This window comes from Sinohyriopsis cumingii, chromosome 8 (genome assembly GCF_028554795.1).
Source record: "Sinohyriopsis cumingii isolate HCF-2022 chromosome 8, ASM2855479v2, whole genome shotgun sequence".
In the NCBI taxonomy this organism is placed as follows: Eukaryota; Metazoa; Mollusca; class Bivalvia; order Unionida; family Unionidae; genus Sinohyriopsis; species Sinohyriopsis cumingii.
The window spans coordinates 3,901,442-3,922,035 of record NC_142968.1 but is presented as its reverse complement, the minus strand read 5'-3'; positions in this window follow the sequence as shown (position 1 = coordinate 3,922,035).

Sequence of the window (20,594 nt, the reverse complement as noted above, 5' to 3'; positions counted from 1 at the left end):
CTTGCTGCTGCTGTAGGAGAAAAGCTTGTTCCGCTTCCTTTTGTCGTTGTATAAATTTCTCCAATTCTTCTTTCTGTCTCTGTCTAAAATTCTCCACTTGCGGTAATGAAGAAGGTAACGAAGGTTCCGGAACAAATTCTTGCGACGTAAGAAAATCCACAAAATCCCAATTCACCTCTTCTGAAAGTAAGTCCGGGTTCCCTTGGGCAGTCTCCCCTGCTGGTGCACCCCAATGAATCGTTTTCTGAGTTTCCGTCATGTTGAATCACTGTCGCATAGATTGACTGCACACAAGCGCTAACGAATCTATATAGACTACGTGACGTCACAGACTGCTCTCTTCGGATTGGATGCGGGCTGACTGAATTTTGTAACGCGTGTTCGGATTGGTGAGTGAACTCAATCCGTTTTAATCCTTCCTCTACCTATAAATAAGCGCAGTTCACTGCATTGATTCACCTGTTCTCGTCGCTTCACGATGTGGACCACAGTCGAATCATCCACCCTTGTGTCTTCCATGATGTTTAGGACGGACATGCTCATGTATGTCCGGTCCAAGTGGATCGTTGTCGACAAGTCAGACACCAGTCTGTGGATACGAAGAGTGTATGTAGAAAGACAAGGTTGCCTCAAGAGGACACTGATTTATGGCCCTCGAGTAAGACGCAGCTTGAGGACAAGAAGATGCCGCAGATGCCCTTTATGTTAATGGATACATTAACATAAACCCAAAGGCCACCCATATTTCTCGAAAAGAGAATGACTTTCAATTGCCTACCCTTTTTTAAAAAAAAAATTTATTTTAAAAATTTAAAAAAAAAAAAATCCCATATTCAATTCTCCTTGTCCCTAGACAGACCCAAAGTCTATTCCCATGTTCAATTCCCCTTGTCCCTAGACAGACCCAAACTCTATTCCCCATGTTCAATTCCCCTTGTCCCTAGACAGACCCAAACTCTATTCCCCTGTAATGGTAATTCCCATTGTCCCTTGAGTTGCCCACGATTTTTCTCCATGTTAAATTTACATAGTCCCCAGAGTGACCCAGGGGTGTCTGTAATGCTAATTCCCATTGTCCCTAGGGTGACCCCATTCACTACTTACCTAGTTCTGACCTCTTCACATTGGCAATCTAGCATTGCTCTCTAAGACAGCATGTGGCACGCATGCTGATGTTATCGTTGCGGTCTATGTAAAAACAAAAGAACAACCAACCAAACAAAAAGGGTACTGTGATATCATAAACTAGGTTTGCCAGTGGCCAGAACTTTGAGTATGATCAAAATGCTCCCCCACCCCCCAGTGGCATATTCCAAATACTCACGGAAATTATTCACGTATGTTGGGCCGGCCTAAGGACTATTGGAATAATTTGGCCCCGCGTGTCAGTACTATACATATACATACATACATACATACATACATACATACATACATACATACATACATACATACATACATACATATATATATATATATATATATATATATATATATATATATAGAGAGAGAGAGAGAGAGAGAGAGAGAGAGAGAGAGAGAGAGAGAGAGAGAGAGAGAGAGTAATTTTTACATCGATGGAAGAAAAATTTAAGTTCAGTGTCATATAAACTTGGTTAAAAGTTTATTTCCAAATGCCATGCTCACAGGGTTCCCCAACCGTAAATCAGGGGTGTGTGTGTGTGTGTGTGTGTGTGCGCGCGCGCGCCAAAATGATCCAAATCGGGCCCGCTTTAACTAAGACCATTACTGCACTTATGTCCATCAAATTTAACGCATTTACATTCAAATATGTCAAGTAACTCAGTGGTGTACTAAGAGTTAATTATGTAACGCCAGAGCTGTCTTAATTTTTATTATGTGATGTGCATTTGTACTTAGATGATTTGCAATCGTTAAGCCTTGATGTATGCACACTCGGAGATCAGTTGCCTTTCAGGAGAAAATACTGGCCACTAGCATCTTCCCTGGAATTGAAGGTTTAATTCCCAGATACTCGAGCTTCAGACGACCCTGTTCTGTGTGTATGTGCCTGTAATAATAATAATAATAATAATAATAATAATAAATAAATAAATAAAGAGGGTAATACGATTAGCTGAAGAACTAATCTACCTTGAGGACCTCATACAAGGAATTTATTATTTCAACTGCATCTCTGATGCGACTTGATATTTTAGGTTCTGAATAAGGAAATCTCTTTTGCCACTTGACTTTTTAGGTCTGCAAGAAGGAAATCTCCGATGCCACTGGATATTTTAGGTTTGGAAGAAGGATATCTAATGCCACTGGATATTTTAGGTTTGGAAAAAGGAAATCTCTGATGCTACTTGATATTTTAGGTTCGGAAGAAGGAAATCTCTGATGCCACTGGATATTTTAGGTTTGGAAGAAGGAAATCTCTCATGCCAATGGATATATTACGTTTGGAAGAAGGACATCTCTGATACCACTGGATATATTACGTTTGGAAGAAGGAAATAGATCGGGCATTTCTAATCTCAGCAGGAATGCTACTACAGAGCAAAGTTCCATAGTACTGGAAACTTTTTTGAATAATTCTTTAGTTGGTTTGGGAATTTTATACTGTGTAGTTGAAACAGATCGCAAGTGTGGAGTATTACCAAGTAGCCTATACTGGGATAGTGATTGTAAATATTTAGGAACACTATTATTGGATATATGGAACATTAATTTGGCTTTTCTCAACCAGATTCGGTCTTTAATAGGTAGTATTTTTAACTTACCAGCTAATTTTTCCTTGCTTTCTTTCTTGATTTGATATTAGCCCAAATGCTCTTTTTTTGAAGATGTGCTAGTTTTAGATGAAATCGAGTTCCTTAGTAAAAGTGGTATGTCATTAATAAATAACATAAATAGTAATGGACCTAGAATTGAGCCTTGTGGTGCTCCACATCTAATTGTTCCAGGTTCAGACATAATATTAACAATCAAAACATGTTACGTTGTCTCACTTAAGTATGAAGTTTTCATCATATTGGTAAATTTTCAGTTATATGTTAATTTTTCTTCAGATTATTTGGATTCTAAATGAATTTGATGATCGGTCACGTCAAAGGCTTTGCTGAAATCTACAGGTCATATTACTCTACCTTGATCAAGTGCTTGAAGCCATTTATTAATATGGGACATCAAGGCAGTCTCACCTGAATGTTTCTGTCGAAAGCCTGATTGGTTAGGGTGTAACAGCAAGTGTTTGGTAAAATATGACATGAACATGAACATGTTTTCAATCAATTTTGACAAGTTTGGTAGTATTGAGATTGGCCGGTAGTTATAAGCATCATCTTTAGAACCAGATTTGTGAATAGGCATTACTTTTGCAGTTTTCCATATTTTGGGAACAGATGAGGTTGCAATACTTAAACTGATTATGAATGTTATGCTATCTGAAATAGCTGAGGCAGAAGTTTTAATGAGTCGTGGACCAGTCTTGTCAAGTCCTGTATTTTTCTTGGTATCAAATTCAATCAGACAGTTTTAACAAGGTTTTTGACACTGCTGGGATAGATAGACAAACTTCCTTAGGGAATTGTGCTGCTGCAGAACTTGTTTAGTTCATTTAAGTGGTTTTCTGTCACTGGGTCTTTTACTTTGTGGTAATGTTGGTGAAAAGATCATTAACAACATTTGCAATGTCAGTGTCATCAGTGACTATGGTGTCAGTTACCAGATGTGAGTGAATTTTATTTGTCTGATCTTTGTGTTCTTCCAATGGGTTCATTGAAAATGTTCCAAATAGAGTTTTTGTTGCTCGTTTTGTTTTCAAGCATTGATGGACAATAAGTTTGTTTTAGCTTTTTTATCATACTTGTTATTTTATTTCTCCATACTTTATATTGTGCATGGTTTCCGTTTCCCATAGCCTTGAATTGTCTCGTGTTTTCGTGGCATCTGGAATTTCAGTGCTAGACCAATTAGGTTGGATTTCATACTTTACTCGATGAACTTTCAGTAGTGCATGTTTAGAGACTATATCCATAAATAGGTCAGTCCACACCCTCAGATCTGCGTCTATGTCATCAAAATTTTAGATTATATTCCATGGAACTAGGTCATCCAGAAGGTTTTTTTCATAAAACGTTTTGAACGTTGTGAAAGTGATAATTGTGTGTGTATTTTCCTACTTCTCGTGCATTTAACCTTTCTTTCAAAAACGTAAAAGAGTGGTCACTAAGGCAACGATATATATATATATATATATATATATATATATATATATATAGAGAGAGAGAGAGAGAGAGAGAGAGAGAGAGAGACAGAGACAGAGACAGAGAGAGACAGAGAGACAGAGATGAGATAGATAGATAGATAGATGGATGGATGGATGGATGGAAGGATGGATGGATGGATTGATATTGAGAGGGAGAGAGTTATATAAATGGGAAATACTGTCAATGTTTTGTGTGAGATCTCTTTTCAAGATGCATTCAGACAAAACGTTTGAGGAAGAAAGGTGAACAGGCACTGAAAACATTTATCTATCAACATTTTTATACAAATACGATGTAAAAAGGGGTCACGGTGACCCAATATTGCTTACATTGGCAAGACGCATATGTACATAAAGGTTGATTAAGTAACGTTGACTGAAATAGAGAGTTCAAGTCAAGACAGGTAACACATATAAAAAATAAAATGATGGACGGGTGAAAAAAGTGAATCCTAAACAAAATGTGGTATGCACATTTGAGTATATGAAAATACGATGTAAAAAAGGGGTCACAGTGACCCAATATTGATAGAGTATATGAAAATAGGTATGGGTTCTACTATAACTTAATTGTTCCTGTTTTGAATTTTAATCAGAGGTTACAGCACCTAGATACTTGAAGCTTCACTGTGCACAGCGTCTGTCCATTCACTCTTATTCCATTTTGGAAGCCACTCGTGTTGTTTGTCATTAGCTTGGTATTTTCAGCGCGCTGATCTCCATCCCGTACATTAGTGATGCTTAGTTGACACCAATCACTAAGGTTTCAAGTTCTTGTCCATCTCCTGGTAAGCCACTGAAAACATCAGCGAAGCGCGGGTTGGTGATTGTTCTGCCTCCAATACTGACACTGCCACCATGGTCTTCCAAAGCATCGGACATGACCCTTTGCAGGCAGATATTGAAGAGAATGGGTGAGAGAAGGCGCAAGTCATATTCCAAGAGTGTTTCTGAACCAATCTCATAAGCTGCCATTAACGAGAATCGTGCTAGTTGACTTGTAATAAAGGTTTTCTATGGTTCTGATTATGTTGCGTTCATGCTGGATATTCGTTCGGTTGCCCACAAGGCTGCATGCCATACCTTTCGAAAGCCTTCTTAAAGTCAGTGAAGACATGACTGAGGTCCTGTTGATGCTGTAGATATTTTCACAGAGGATACTAAGACTGAAGATCTGTTCTATAGTGCTACATCCTACTATGAAACATGCCTGTTATTCAGCAATTATATGCTCTGTTTGGCGTTTCATTCTGTTGCAGACTTCCTTTCTTAGGAAGAGTGATGATCAGAGACTGGGTATATGCGGTGGGCCATTTTCCGGTTAGCCGGATTTTGAAGCAGATTGTTGTGAGGACATTATTAATGGAGATCATCCTGCTTGAAGACGTTCTGCTGGTATATTGTCTACCCCAGTTGCCTTTCCTTACTTTAATGCCTTTATTGAGCCTCTTCTTTTCCCCGAGGATCAGATGGTCAGCCTCTGATGTGGTTAGTGTTTGGTCTACTACAGCAGCTTGGTCTCAAGAAATCTCCTGGTTGTAAGGCTCTGAACGGTATTCCGTACACCTGATAAGAAATTTTTGATCTTCTGTGATATTATTGCAAGCAATGTCCTGGATCGTGGTAGATCTCCTCTGTTTCTGTCAGGTCTTTCACCATCTGGCATGCCTTTTTACTGTTATTCTGGTTCATGTTTTCTCGACTTGGGTTACATTTGTCCTCTATCCAGCTTTCCTTCGCTTTTAAAAGCTCTTCTTAATTATATTGCTAGTCTCCTTCACGGTCTTCTCGCTTCCTCCCCAGTTTTCCACCACAGAGGCTGAGGATACCTGATGTGAACCAAGGCTTCTTTACCCTGTTATGCTTGCCAAGAACCTCGCTGGCTGTGCCTATTACTGCCATGTTGAAAGTGGTTATCGGGTAGTCTAGGCTTACTTCTTCAGCACCAAGAATTTGGAGTGGTGCAAATGTGTTACTTTTGATGCATCCAGTTGATTCTCTTTGTTGTCAGTTTCCACATTTGACAAAGCTGACAAGGTGATTGATTTGCTCATGACTTCAGGCTTTAGGACTTTCTGCATTATGATCTTGAGTAACAAACCAAAATTTCTGCCAATGAATGGGATCACTGGTTTTGTTCGTCTGATAGACCTTGAGGAACGACAGTATCCCTCGTGCTTTCAAGTTAAAGACATTAAACTTGGCTCTGACAAAGGGATCTTTAATTGACTTTTCGACCACGCCATCTGACTTGCAGGTGGGTTGAGCGGCCTTCTCCTCCTTGACAGCACTGCAGTAGGCCATGATAAAGGGCAGAAGTTGTATTACTCTCTCTGCTGGTTCCACATTTTCCAGCCATCTATAAAAAGGAAATATTAAACAGCTAATCAGCAAAATCAAACATAAACAGTAATTGTTTATTGTTTTCAACAAGTACTACTAGTACTTTATAATATCTTGTCTATTTTTATACTAATCACCACCGACCCCAAGTTACAGCCAAAGAGCATACATGTATCAATGAACCTGAATCAATTCACAAAATGGATTGCTTATTAAATGACATCTGAAACATAGGTACAGCAAGCTAATAGCATACGTATTCCTACTAATATTTGACGACAATTATACAAATAAATCCCAATCAAATGCAGATTGTTAGATTGTTTCACGCTTTAACAGCATGAGGCATCCACAAATAGAAATAACAAGTTTAAATGTACACGAAATTATGATATCAGTGATAAGGGAATGTTAAGTTAATACCAACTTGTGCTTGCAGAACCTCAAAGGGTAAGGAGCACAGCCGATCACATCTTGAAAGTCTTGTCCTCTTGCTGGAGCACGCATCCTCCGCATCCCATGCAGCTGAAATGCAGCCTGCGTGAAAGACATTGTGCAGTGTATGCGTTCCACAGGTTTCAACATTCAAAATCTTCGGATTAGTCTGTAGCTCCATTCTCTTCGTCCGATCTTTCTGAACCTTAGGGTTCACATTAGGACCATCCATAGAAAGCTGCAGTAGATGTCTGTAGCCAAACGTTTAGACTGAATCGCTCAGCTGTCTGTAAATATCATCTGCTGTCGCATGTCCAAGAAATTGTGAGGCGTAATAAAACGTTTGCATCCCATTATCACTACAGACTCTGGTGTGCATATACATTTGTTTTTCTTGGAGATGACCATTCAAGCTGTCATAAAAAAACCACATATGTCTTTCCTTTGAATTTCTGCTCTAGAAGAGCAGACAAATGTGGTGCTATACCAAAGGTGGCAAGATAAACAGACTTCCGTTCTCCACATTCATACTGCTTAGCAATGGCACTGTCAGGAAGCATAATCTTAAAAATTTTCGAAAATGTCTTCACGCGAATTAAAACAGAAATGGCTTGCGACAAGTTCAAAAGTCCAAATATTTCTTCTTAAAGAACATCTGATGCATTTCCAACGAAAATACTCAGACTGGTCAAATTCGGGCCAATGCGAGCTGGGGCTCCGCATGTTGGAACAGTAGTAGCACCTTGCTTTCCAGTAATGGACTCCTGATGTGTACAAAAATCTGCAACTAGAACAGCATGTCGACTGTATTAACGCCGAATGTGTATTTCCATTTGCAAGGCTGGTCAGTGCAGTCTCCCACTGCTGAAATATCAATGACCTTTTTTTGCATGGAAAGGATTATGCATACCACTTTTTTCACTTCTTCGAAGCCAATCTCGATATCCCTTCCGTTCAAGCCATGTTTCGTTGAAGCAACAAGAACTCTATTTATAGTGTCAGCTAATAATTTAACTTTCATTTTGTTTTACTTGTTGACCTTCTGGAATCGGGTCACAATTAATACTTCCAGTTCAGTAGCCACGAATGTAGTTCTAGTCTAGTTTTAGAACATTTTTCTCTCTCTCGTTTTGGTGATGATAGAAGAGCTTTATTTATGCTTTTTTGGTACGGATTTAAAGGTAATTGTTTATTCTTGAGAATATGAGCTCAGGGTGTTGTTGTCTGTGTTTATTTCGGCGACAGTGCACAGTGAGTAATAAGGCCTTGGTGATGATCCGGAAGTGAAATCTGTGTTCTGTTTACATGCTGCTGTGTTGACAGTCCAGCATCTCAAAAAAAGAGCAGGTCAACCTTTGACGAGAACTTCACCTTGAAGTCATCTTTGAAGGTATTTAGATTAACATATGATTTGTATTGATTGTCACACAGTGGAAAGGTCAGTACTGAGAAACAAATGTACAGAACATATAGTAAAATTAATTGTGTTCTATGTCCTGTCAGGGCAGCATTGATTCAACTTTAAATCGCTATAAAAATTTTATTATTAACGATAGACACATGAGATTTCACACCATGTGTATATTGACTGTTGCAATTAGAAAATACAATTAAAATTAAAATAATTTAATTAAAATTGTTTGGAAATTAATTTTAAAAATTTAAAAATAAATTGTTCCCTATAAATTCACAGAAATGGTATCTGTTGGAGATGACACTCATTATTATTAGCTGCAATGTATTCCAACACCATAAAGAAGTTGCAATGGAGGATTTTTTCAAAGCCTGTCAGCGAAAATCTCATTAAATTCTGTAATAGCACATAGTAGTGTTTGTAAAATATGGACAGGAAATGTAACAGCCAATGGATTATATGGCCTATTGTCATATAAGGATTCTGTGACAAAAACATGGAAGAAAAAGCATGTTCAAAGACTGGCACTGATGGTGAAGTTGAGAAGTCTGACTATACCAAAGGAGCTAGATGCATCCCATGTATGCCATAATATTTTGTGTGTGAATGTGGATCATCTGATTCTAGAGCGTCATTCCGTTAACAATAATAGGCAGTATTGCAAAGGTTATGGTCATTGCATCGGCCATGGTGACTATCCAGACTGCATGATAAAGTTGAAATTGTAATATGGAATAAATCCAGGTATCATGATATATCCTTTACACCCACCCACATCCATATCAATTTATATTGTGATGGAATTATGGATGGATGGATGTGTTGAGTAACAAGGAGAAAGGAAAGAGTGTGGTCTTTATTTTAGTAGACCATGCTGGTATGACAGTGCTTTTTTAAATACATTCCTCCCTCCCTCTCTTCCTTCCTTCCTTCATTTCATTCATTCATTCATTCATTCATTCATTCATTCATTCATTCATTCATTCAGCTAGTCTAGTAAGTCATGTCTTGTCATGTCATGCTATTTTAATTTTGAATTTTTTAATCTTTATTTATTTTGCTTTTTAATTTCTTTGTTTGTGTCTTCATATTCAGAGAAAACTGTTTTGACGTCTCCATAGGTCTCATCAGGTGGTAGTAGGTAACACAACTGCACATAACATGCATTGTGTTACCTACGGATTTCCCCACTATAGTTTTCCGTTCTGTACAATGTGTTCTTCATTGTGTCTTTGAGCACTTTCATTTTACACATGGAATTAGGATAACTTTTTCTGTCTGCAGTGTCCATTGGCTTCTGATAACCTTTGCATAGGAGTGATCGCCTCTTAGTGTCTAGCAGTCCTTTGCAGTAGTCAGACTTCCTATTGCCTTGCTGTGTCCTGTATCATATTTCCTCGTCTTCCTAGAATACGTTTCCTGGTTTGTGGATGCTTTTGATACAAGTGATGGTAAGTGCAGTCTTTATTCATTGTCTTCAGTGATCTCAGAGTCCTTGTTGAAAGTTTACCTCCCAAGTGTGTCACTTTTATTTTCAGTGATGATCCCAGGCTGTTATTGAGTCTGTGTATTGTTGAATGCACTCTTGCCTCAAAGTTTCTGGAATAGTTCACATTTTTAGGTAATGAAACACTGATTGATCTGTTCACCGCCTCACATGTCTGTGTGTTTGTGTTCAGTCGCAGTCTTTCTACAACATCACAGGAGAGTTTCATTTTCAGAACTTCTAGCAGGATATTCTTATCGTTTTCTGTCCTGTTGAGATGAATCACTTGATGAAGGCCCAGGTATACTGATCGCATCCACCAGCTGTTAGTACTTCCTCCCCCACAAACCTTTGAATAATGCCGGCATTTTGAGCAGTCCCCTGAATAACAGCGCAGAGTGGCATCCAGTACATGGGAAGTTGACATTTAATTTTTGTAACATCACCACTATTGTCCTCCATCATTTGCTTGAAGATTAAGCCGCAACGTGCTTCAATGTCTTGGCTGACAATTTTCTGTTTGAGCCTTTTTCCTTCTCTTGTTCTCATTCCTGGAAACATGTTTTCACTAAATATTGCAGAATTACACTGTTTGAACTGTAAACGACCCAAATGGATGGGATCCGACAGTCTTTCTACTTTCCACATTGGATGCAGAATGGCGTAAGCATTTTGGAAGCCAGCACCAGCCTGTGCATCTCCATCTGTTGTTGCATGTTTAATGAGAATCTCTTGCAGCACAAACTTGTTTCCCATTTCTCTTGCCATTTCATACTCTGAATGTGGTGCAACTGGTGACAGATTTGCTGTGCAGTCAACATGGCCTTCTGAACACTGCACATCGAAACCTTCCCCTTCAGCCATGCACCAGTCCAACACAGCTTGTTTTCTACTGTAGTCCCCACAATGTATTGCTTCTCTGTAACAGTTTCGCAGGCAAATCCAACAGCTTGTGATGAACTTTGACCAGGTTTCTTTTCATGTCCAAAGCTAATGGCATTGTATCTTGCATCAAAAGTAACATTTATTTGCTCAGGATGCTGAACACCACGCATAACATTAACTTGTCTGACTAGTTTCAGCTTGTGTGTCATGTCCATTTCATTGAGCTCCAAAGTTGCCTTGCCTACAAGGTTGGAGACCGTTTGCATAGATGTTCTGCTAGGTGGCGGAATGTCAGTGGCTGCAAGTAAGTATCTAACCCTGGTGTTGCCAATTGGTGTATCTTGTAGTCCAGCTTGAAACATCATATTTACAGCAGCAGGATTTGGCCCAGGTTTATTTGTTTTTATCTCCTCATACAACTTATACTCTGTTGACTTAAATCTGCAGATTTTACACATCATAGTATGTTTCCAAGCAAGTCCCCATTTTATTTCATTAGCAATTTTGAACTCTGGTCTGCCACATATGTTGACTTGATTACCATGACGATGAATGATATCAATCCACATTTCAACATTTTTTTTCATGCAGATCGTACGTGTCCCATCGTGCTCATTCAAATTTGTCTCTTTCAGGTCCAGTTTTGCTTTGGATGATGGTCGTAGAATTTTTGCAGACCCAGGTGTGCCATTACAGTCTGTTCCCTGAACTGACTTGAGACCTCCATTTGTCGGCTTTGTCACTGCTATGAGAGAGAACTTGTCTGCATCAGTTCTTCTGGTCACTGGAACAGATGCAGCACTGGAAATTGGTACTGTATCATCAGTCACATATGTGACTCCTTTGTTATGTGGAGTATATCCAGGTTTTAAAAAAATTGTCTTCCTCTTCTTGTACCCTTTCATGGTTTTAGTTACAATAACTGCATGTAAAATACAATAATTATCCTCTCTCTCTCTCACTTATATAACTAGGAGAAGGCATGCTAGCTTGGTTTCAGAGAACTTCACCAACTCTTCAATACTACTGGAAGCCTAACATCTGAAGACTCCTCCTCTTCATGGGTGGAAATGATGTCATGTACTTGGTTAGACCTAGCTTGCGTATTTAGATGCTACCAGATTTCAGGTGTTACCTTTCATTGACAAGCTTTGGTTTAATTGCTTCACACCTGATAAGGAAAACCATTGATGTTTATGACAAAGGAATGGAGAGACTTTGCCTTAGAACAAAATTTGTCCACTTCAGGTTTTAAATGTTCATTAAAATTTAAGTTAAATTTAAATTTTCATATCAAAATATGTATCATTCTTTAAAATTGAATTTTCTAAGAAAGTTAAACAGTCAAGTTTAATTTCTAGTAATTTTCAGATTGGTGTTAGACCTAAACACTAATTACAGTTTATTTGAAGTGTTTATCTTGATTAGCGAAATCACAATTAAACTTTAAGTTTTGTGCATTTTTTAAATTCGGCCATTTGGAATTGGCTTGTGCTTGTGTTACACTGGTGACAGCTAAATCCTGTAACTGTCCTATTCAAGGATGAAATTCCTTAAGACTTAGCAGCAGTATTTAAGAGACATTGATTTGATCACGGATGGAAGTTTTGTCCATGGAGGTAAAATTGTCTAACCCTGTCAAGAATCGGGTCGCAATTAATACTTCCAGTTCAGTAGCCACGAATGTAGTTCTAGTCTAATTTTAGAACATTTTTCCCTCTCTCATTTTGGTGATGATAGAAGAGGTTTATTTATGCTTTTTTGGTACGGATTTAAAGGTAATTGTTTATTCTTGAGAATATGAGCTCAGGGTGTTGTTGTCTGTGTGTGTTTCGGCGACAGTGCACGGTGAGTAATAAGGCCTTGGTGATGATGAAGTGAAATCTGTGTTCTGTTTACATGCTTTTATGTTGACAGTCCAGCATCTCAAAAAAGAGCAGGTCAACCTTTGACGAGAACTTCACCTTGAAGTCATCTTTGAAGGTATTTTAGATTAACATACGATTTATATTGATTGTCACACAGTGGAAAGGTCAGTACTGAGAAACAAATGTACAGAACATATAGTAAAATTAATTGTGTTCTATGTCCTTCTGTAAATAACTGTGTAAATGGTCACGTGGTGCACACACCGCCCCCCCCCCCCACTAAATATATAACTTGCATTCCCTGAATGCACGTTGCACAGGATGTTGTATACAGAAACCAGTCGAATGCAATTTTATATACAGGATGTTTTATAAGGGAGACCACTCGCGCTCAATTAGTAGGCGACACGTTCACTCGCTGTCCACTAAAAACTTTGAACACCGATAAATATTTTTTAAAAAATCCAATTATAGACAATAGAAATGCATAACATCTGGTTCAGATATTTTATTTTGTTCCCACTCTCACCAATTCAAGTACATTCAAGGACACGAAAAGGGATTTTAAAATCCAAAGATATTCAAGGTGCGTACGAACCGTTTCAACAAAGAAATTTATGCCCAAACATCAAAACATGATGACGAGGAGGAAGTGACGAGTTCAGCTATTCAGTCAGGAGCAACATATAGCAATAATACGGTTTTCAAGATAGCCGCTGTAGGGTATTACACAACACTGTGTTTATTGTCAATAATACGATTTTCAAGATAACCTATGTAGGATAATACACAATGCTGTGTCTATTGTCAATAATACGATTTTCAAGATAACCGCTGTAGGGTATTTCACAACGCTGTGTTTATTGTCAATAATACGATTTTCAAGATAGCCGCTGTAGGGTAATACGCTGTGTTTATTGTCAATAATACGATTTTCAAGATAGCCGCTGTAGGGTAATACACAACGCTGTGTTTATTGTCAATAATACGATTTTCAAGATAGCCGCTGTAGGGTATTACACAACGCTGTGTTTATTGTCAATAATACGATTTTCAAGATAGCCGCTGTAGGATATTACACAACACTGTGTTTATTGTCAATAATACGATTTTCAAGATAACCTCTGTAGGGTAATACACAACGCTGTGTCTATTGTCAATAATACGATTTTCAAGATAGCCGCTGTAGGATATTACACAACGCTGTGTTTATTGTCAATAATACGATTTTCAAGATAACCGCTGTAGGGTATTACACAACGCTGTGTTTATTGTCAATAATACGATTTTCAAGATAGCCGCTGTAGGGTATTACACAACGCTGTGTTTATTGTCAATAATACGATTTTCAAGATAGCCGCTGTAGGGTAATACACAACGCTGTGTTTATTGTCAATAATACGATTTTCAAGATAACCTCTGTAGGGTATTACACAACGCTGTGTCTATTGTCAATAATACGATTTTCAAGATAACCGCTGTAGGGTATTTCACAATGCTGTGTTTATTGTCAATAATACGATTTTCAAGATAGCCGCTGTAGGGTAATACACAACGCTGTGTTTATTGTCAATAATACGATTTTCAAGATAACCTCTGTAGGGTAATACACAACGCTGTGTCTATTGTCAATAATACGATTTTCAAGATAGCCGCTGTAGGGTAATACACAACGCTGTGTTTATTGTCAATAATACGATTTTCAAGATAACCTCTGTAGGGTATTACACAACACTGTGTTTATTGTCAATAATACGATTTTCAAGATAGCCGCTGTAGGGTATTACACAACGCTGTGTTTATTGTCAATAATACGATTTTCAAGATAGCCGCTGTAGGGTAATACACAACGCTGTGTTTATTGTCAATAATACGATTTTCAAGATAACCTCTGTAGGGTAATACACAACGCTGTCTATTGTCAATAATACGATTTTCAAGATAACCTCTGTAGGGTATTTCACAACGCTGTGTTTATTGTCAATAATACGATTTTCAAGATAACCTCTGTAAGGTATTACACAACGCTGTGTTTATTGTCAATAATACGATTTTCAAGATAGCCGCTGTAGGGTAATACACAACGCTGTGTTTATTGTCAATAATACGATTTTCAAGATAACCTCTGTAGGGTATTACACAACGCTGTGTTTATTGTCAATAATACGATTTTCAAGATAGCCGCTCTAGGGTATTACACAACGCTGTGTTTATTGTCAATAATACGATTTTCAAGATAACCTCTGTAGGGTATTACACAACGCTGTGTTTATTGTCAATAATACGATTTTCAAGATAGCCGCTGTAGGGTAATACACAACGCTGTGTTTATTGTCAATAATACGATTTTCAAGATAACCGCTGTAGGGTAATACACAACGCTATGTTTATTATCATTTTCAAAGACTAGTCATGACTGCATGTCGGCCTTTAACAAGAATCTAATCAAATGTGAGATAGCTTGCCAGTAGCTTCTCGTGGGTCGGTGGTTCTTTCCGGGGTTTTCCGGGTTCTTCCTCCACCATTAATACTGGCCGCCATGTATAGCCTATCGTGCTGAAAAATGGCGTTAAACCCCAAAACAACAACAAGTAATCAAACTGAAAAGAAATCCTAGTATGTACAACACCTGCAGCTGGTGCTTTGAAGCGATACTAATTTACACAAAATCATACTTAGAACTGAACTCTAGACATTATTATTCTAAAAATTTTATTATTAATTTTCTCTTTTTATAAAGCAGTAGAGAATATATATCACCGTCTGAAGATTATTTAAGAACGTTTTGTGGCGATTTCCTTTTAAAAGTATTGTCCGTATTACAATATATGCAGGGGAGATAATTATTAAAAGGTAAAATCATTTATTTAAAATTGAGTTGTCTCCTTTCACACATAAAAATTTACCCCAAAGGCCAGTGGCTCTATGCTTACCAATTTCAGAGAGACCACAGAGTATTAGTATAACATACTCTGTTTGGAAGGGGAAACATGCCACAGATGGGGAGAGTTTGGAAGGATTTTTTTTATTATTATACCTAATAATCCATTAAAAAATCTACTTTAATAAGAGTGGAAAAAATCTGGATATTCCCAAAATAATAGTTTAAAACAGATTAGGGGTAGGGGATAGGGAAATTTGCCAGGTACCCAGGAGGGCAAAATCCAACCAGGTCAGGATGGTCAAGCCGGGTACCCATCAATCCCTTTTAAGGATTATGCCACACTGACATCTCGTAATTTGACTAATCTGGTTATAGCATCTTTATAAAATATTTTTTATAACAGCAAAGGAACACATTTTATAATATTACATTATGCAGTGGAAAACAGATTAAATGTGCCTTGCACAAAGACACAAGGCAGATGATCTGGGTTGATTCAATGATGTTAATCGAACTGATAACCTTCTAGCCGTGAACGCAATGATCAACACTGTTAAGCAGCTGTTGCTCGGATGCCAAATGCCTGCTGGCAATCTGATCTATTGCGTCATGCCTCAGATGCCAAATGCCTGCTGGCAATCTATTGCGTCATGCCTCATATGCCAAATGCCTGCTGGCAATCTGACATATTGTGTAATGTCTCATGCCAAATGCCTGCTGGCAATCTGATCTATTGTGTAATGCCTCAGATGTCAAATGTCTGCTGGAAATCTGTTCTATTGTGTCGTGCCACAGATGCCAAATGCCTGCTGGCAATCTGATATATTGCGTCATGCCTCAGATGCCAAATGCCTGCTGGCAATCTGATCTATTGCGTCATGCCTCAGATGCCAAATGCCTGCTGGCAATCTGATCTATTGTGTCATGCCTCAGTTCTTCACATCCTTTGAACACTGGATTAAGAGTACAGCCCTTTTATAGGGTATAATCATTTGTTTCCTAGGCATAATGTTAATCAATGAGATAACACATCATGTTATTATTATGTGATAACACATCGTGTTATTATTTTAGTCATTACAGGTTACATCAGACTAGTGCCTTTGTTAAATGCAGTAAGGTCAATATTTCTAACGAACAATCGTCTTTTAAATTTTAGAGTCGGTCTAAGAATCGTATTCAAACCTTCAAGCAGGGCCCTGAGTGTAGCCTATCGTGTGCTGAAAAATGGCGTTAAACCCTACAACAACAACAACAAACCTTGAAGCAAGATAATGACAAGAACATTGTTTTAAAAGACCGCTGACGTTCAAATTATGAGAATAAAATTATTATCTAGTACAGAATTCTAAGAAAAGGAAAAGGATTTGTATATTAGCTGTAAATGTTTTACTTGTAACATATTTCGGAGTCTGATTAATATGACAACTGAACATACTCCATAAATACTGCCTTAAACCATGCGAATCGGTCTCCTGTGTGCACAAAACATAAGATCAAAATATTAATATGCATACCAGACATCCTCAATGTTTCTACAAATCAATATATTCTATACATTATTTCCATAGCAACAACGGGGCCCTGAGTGGCCGAATGGTCTAAAGCGCTCTCCGTTACGGATCACTGCCATCTCACCTCTGTCTGCGTGGGTTCGAGTCTCGGATTCGGCCAATGTGGGTATGTGAGAAAGCTTGCCATTAGCTTCTCATGGGTCGGTGGTTCTTTCAGGAGTTTTCCCGGGTTCTTCCTCCACCATTAATACTGGCCGCCATGTATAGCCTATCGTGTGCTGAAAAATGGCGTTAAACCCAACAACAACAACATAGCAACCTCAATTATTGAATGTAGAAAATTCCAGGTGTAATAAGAGTATGAAGAAAGGCACACTAAAAGCCATGACTGTTTAATAGTCCAGTATGTAGGAAGTTGTAGGTATGATCGATTCCAGAAACTGCTGACCAACGGTACTAAATTACCTGAACCCTTGGTCATAGTTTACAAACTTTGTTACTGATATCATTAATGGCTTTAGACTTATCAAGACCCCGTACATATTTCTTGTTAAAATTGCAAGCCAGCATCACAATTTGGTCAAGGAACTTACCCAACAGCCAAAGTTACACTGCAAACTTAGCTTTTATTCTTTCTGCAACAATGATTTCGACAGATACCTTTTGACCCTCAAATCAATAGGCTTCTTCCATACCTTCAGTGCAAGCCCTGCACAAACCTTTATCACAATACGTTATTAAGAAAACAAGTCTCTTGAAAGGAATGATCTCTACTGGCCTGAAAAATTTTCCAGCAATATGACACATCTTCCTTTTAACTGCAGAGGCTTTGTACCATCTCTGGTATTTTTCAACAATAATACCATTAACTGCTTTGGTGGACATTTTAAAAATCAGACTGACACTATTTTCGTTCAGGATCAACAAGACCTCGTTTCTGACCAAAAAGTCTTCACAAGAAAGTATTCTGGGAGAAACCCCACGTCAGTATGGTTTTCTGTTAAAGAGGAGTAGCAGTAACAAAATTTTCTAGATGGCTGCCATGGTAACCATATTGGACATTAGATCACTATTTCTCATTAAGGATCGACTAGACATTGTAAGTTTTTCAGTAAAAGCCTTAGGTTCATATGACCATCAGTTCAGGAGAAGCTAAAAGAATTTTCAATTGAACACAAGATTCAAGCCATTCTCATATAACAACAACTAAACATAAATGGTCCTTTAGGGAAAACCTAACGTTGACACAACCATCCATTGAGAAGGTGCAGCAATTAGAAAAATGTAACATAGCTGTTGTGGTGACTGTACTCTATATCCAAGCAGCACCAGTTTTTCTTTTAGGACCAATAAGACCATGCGATGAATGTTATTGTAAAGTTTCATGGCATTCCTCCAAGTATTCTAGAGGAGTATCAATTACAAACTTATGCAATCTCATGCTCGGACGATGGACATTATGGGACTATCCCACAAGATCTTTTGTTTCATGAGCAATGGACAACAGACTGACCATCCTATAAGCTCTTTCACTTCACAAGCAGATGATGGACAATAGACCATCCAATACCAACTGAGCTAAACTCATTTTTCTTTAGTTTCGGACCATAACATGGGTCCAACATTCTCTCCTGGTGATCAGTGGCAACTAATGGAAGCAACCTTTCTGCCCTGAAATGTATCCCGTGACGATGTTCCAGCTGCCCTGAAATGTGTCCTATGACGATGTTCCAGCTGAGGCCTCCTTTTTTAACAGTGCAGCTTATAGATGTATTAAAAAATTGGACTTGGCACAGTAAAATAGTTATCCCTGTTTTGGTAAACATTTTTGGGATGTAAAACTTACTCAGCACTATAAGGCCAGGATTGTTTGGATGTAATGTTCAACCCTATACATAATTCAGTTCACAGTAACTCTGACCTCGACAGCAAAATCAAACAGATTCTTTCGTACCCAACGTAAAAGTCGTCCACAAATTCTGATGAAGGTACACGATAGGCAACTGAAAATTTTGTGCAGAAACCTTTTCACTTGTACAAGTCACACTGACGTTGACTTTTGACCTTTCCCGAAGTGCAACCTGTGCACAAAGTATGTTCATGGTCTGTGATGTAGAAATATTGCTGTTGCACAGAAACCAGTTTCCTTGATCCTGCAAACATTTTAAATGGGCCTATTCCTTACACCAGTGCAAGCAATCCACAAAATTTGATCCATGTGTGTAATGCAAAAAGTCATTTCTCAGAAACCATTTTCTTTTCTTTCACTCAGTTACCTTGACCTTTGACCTTGAAATAGGCTTCTTCCTTACCCCAAGTAGAAGCTATCCATAAATTTTGCTGTACAACTCTGAGGTTGTCATCTAGAAATGGAAATGTAATGATTATACAGACAGACAAAATGAGAGGCTAATAGCGTAATATGCATAACTAAATGGTGGTCATTTAATTTAATCATCTTGCTCAACACGTTTGCCCGATTTGCCTAAAATACCACTAACGGTTTAAGAATTATGCTCTGGAAATAAAAATGTACATGGACAGATTATATACAGACAACAAAAGTTCTATTTCCCCCCACACACTAACATGTTACATACTGGTACATTGGCAACAACACAAGTCCCCTGAAAGGACTGGTAATCGACTGCCTAAAAAGAATTTATAGAAATTCAAGCAGAGACCATACTGTATTTTGTTCTCCTTTAGGACCACAAGAAATCACGAGAAACGTTCAGTGAAATTGTCCTGTTGATACGAGCATCCATTTAGGATTAGCAAGAACAAAATTTTCAAGATGTCCACTATAGTGGCCATAAAGGATTTAGCACCAACTCAACTAATACAGCTAAAATGAAACTTAACAATTTCTATAATCAGGTGAGGTAACTACACTTGAACCGATTAAATACTCATTAAAGATGATATCTGAGCGATGTTCCTTGTTCAAAGTGTTACTTCAGCTAACTTGGAATATTACATTTGCTCGGCCATTTAAAGTTATTTAGCTTTGAAGATCGTCGACTCAACTGAAATACTGTGCAATATATAGAAATAAACGTTGTTGTTGTGGATTTAATGCCCTTTTTCATCACATGGTAGGCAATACATTGTGGCAAGTATATTTGGCAGAGGTAGAACATGGGATAACCTCCGGAAGAACCACTCACGTACAGGAAGCTAATGGAAAGCTTTCTCACAAACCCACTCTGTCCAAACAAAGAGATTAACCCATGCAGACAGAGGCGAGATGTAAATGATCTAGAAATGTAAGCACTGCATACCACTTGGCCACACATTTTGACTCGGAACTTTGATTCAAAACTGATATACATCTTCCTTAAAGCCCCAATACTGCCATTTACCATTTATCATAAATTTCACAGTTTTTCCAATCTAACTCATATTTGTTTGGAAGGAAATGTATTTTTCATTGTAAAAATAAAGGCAGTAAAACCAAAACTTTGCGTTATGCGATTTTAAGTTACATGACAAGTCTTGAGAATGTACCTATTATATAAGTCGTGGGTT